Source organism: Mastomys coucha, unplaced genomic scaffold (genome assembly GCF_008632895.1).
Source record: "Mastomys coucha isolate ucsf_1 unplaced genomic scaffold, UCSF_Mcou_1 pScaffold20, whole genome shotgun sequence".
Classification (NCBI taxonomy): domain Eukaryota; kingdom Metazoa; phylum Chordata; class Mammalia; order Rodentia; family Muridae; genus Mastomys; species Mastomys coucha.
This window is the reverse complement of record NW_022196903.1, coordinates 24,050,094-24,052,401: the sequence shown is the minus strand read 5'-3', so window position 1 is coordinate 24,052,401 and position 2,308 is coordinate 24,050,094. Positions and strand designations below refer to the sequence as shown.

The 2,308-nt window shown below is 37.2% G+C and overlaps 1 long non-coding RNA gene across 1 annotated transcript in view; it reads left to right on the top strand.

The window, feature by feature from the left end:
* The first annotated feature begins 427 nt into the window (after positions 1–427).
* Positions 428–2,308, top strand: part of LOC116098036 — a 19,126-nt gene continuing 17,245 nt past the window's right edge. Inside the window, exon 1 of the long non-coding RNA XR_004121672.1 lies at positions 428–457. This is a non-coding gene — a long non-coding RNA (uncharacterized LOC116098036). The remainder of the gene's footprint in view (positions 458–2,308) is intronic.

Below are 2,308 nucleotides of genomic sequence, written 5' to 3'. Positions count from 1 at the left end.
GCGCCTTCGGCAAAAGGATGTGTCCACAAATGATCGCCAAGCGCGCCACCCAGTGGGTACGCACACCAGTTGCTCTTCCATCCCGACTTCGGGATCAAAAACGGGCGTGCAGAAAAGTGGCCGGGCCAACTGGGGACACAGTGCAAACCGTGGACACCTCAGGTGTGATTTCACTTTTTTCGCCACATCTGCTTCTCTGGGCTCACATTGTTCACTAAATGGAAAAAAGAGAAGAAGTCCAGGGGAACAAAACAACGGACAAAAATAAACAACAATAAATGGGTTTGCTGAGCCACGGAATTGTTTCAGACAGCGCGCGGCAGCGCCAACATTACTGGGTGATAAAGCTGGAACAGTAGGTTGGAGTGGAATACGGATACGAGGGAGACTCCCATTTGTGAGATCAGGATCCCTCTAGTTCCAGGTCAGAGGAGAGGTTCTTAGAATAGAGCTGAAGGTAAGGAATTGGGTACACAAACATGTGGCAGTTTGGATGGTTCTGGAAAGCGAGTCTATGGAGATTCCCACTTCCTTTCCTGGGGATGGTTTGAACACTCAAACAAAGATAACATAGAAGTGACTGGTCAGCCCCTCCGGTCAGCCCTGGTACCAGCACATCTTCAGATTCATTTCCCTGATTCACTTACCCTTAACAGACCCTGCTGACTGTACTGTTGAAGAAACCAAGGCTTAGACAATGGCAGCCAATCGGGAACTGCAATTTAGATGAGATGCTTTATTGGGACCAATGGGGCGCTGGAGGAGGGTATTAAAAGACCTTGTGGCAGTGTTCAGATGAGCTTGCCTCAGTGTTTTTCAGCTGTTCCCGAGTAGTCCAGGTATAGACAGCAGCTAACTACCTTCTGCTTTCTAGACCCCGCAGAATTTTCTAAACAATCTCATAGTTCATTTCTTTTTTTTTTTTAAAAAAAAAAAACTTTTATTGCATTATGATGAGAAAAGTTACATGATTTCATTTATCTGAATTTGTTAACATTTAAAAACATATTTTAAGTAAACAGAATTAAATCACATTCTTGTTTCCCTTTTGTACTCCCACTCCTCCCAGAATCCCCCCTTCAATACCCACAATATATTTTTTGTTATATTCCTTAAAATTTACAAAATGTAACAATAAAAATAAGTATTATAAAAGTTGTTTGATATAAAACAACAATCAATTTAACAGACTTATGTAGATGCTCCTCTACAACAATAGTGAAAATACATTTTTCTCAATATAAATTTTAAATAACTCCAAACATATTAACTGTATATTTCAAAATAATACATCACTACTAGTATTTTCTTAAATGAACATAAATATATAAAGTCCTTTTGTTTGTTTTGTATTTAGTAGAGTTTAAAGTCTTGGCTCTTACTGTGGTACAAGCCCAAAATAAGAACAATTTTTAGACATTTGATTGTAATCAAATAACAAAAAAGATATTGTGGGTATTGAAAGGGGGTTCTGGGAGGAGTGGGGGTACAAAAGGGAAACAAGAATGTGATTTAATTCTATTTACTTAAAATATGTTTTTAAATGTTAACAAATTCAGATAAATCATGTAACTTTTCTTATTTCAATTTTCTTATTTCTTATTTCATTGTAATAAGGCTGTACTTCAATGACCCTCCAATCACCAAAGGATTTTACCTCCATTGTAGCTAAGCTGAGAGTTGATAGTTCTGCTGCACCAAGAAATGAATTGTAGGCTCGATTTTTGGATACAGACTTCCTGATATGGTCAAAGCTATTTGACTTGAGTGAGTGACTTTATTCTCAGTCCACAGAGAACAGGTTACATTCATTTAAGAAATGGTGTAGGTATTAAGATAGTCTATCCATAAAATCATTCACCAAGTGTTTCAATGAACAATGGTTCTACTTGGAGGGTGACACAGACATTAGGTGAGGATAAGAATTTGGTTTATTAGCTGTGATAATTTGGAAAAGCATTCATCTCAGAGAAAGAGTAACTTATAAAGTCCTCTTCTTCAAACTTGATACAAGAGTTACAAACGTCAAGCAAAGCATTCAGTCTCACTTTGTTGTTCTCTTACAAGCAACCTCCCTAGTTAATCGTCTATGTTTCTTTTGGGTATATAAATACTTTTGAAATATATAAGATGTTCTGGAAACTATAGTATAGTGTAAAAACATGAAATAAACAATACTAGTAATAGAAAGGCTAAGATAGGAGAAGCAAGATTTCAAGACCCTTATGTTCAAGACACATCCAGACACTGTCATAAACAAACAAGCTGAAAGTGTATATAGATTGTACAATGTTGGACCTATTTCTCC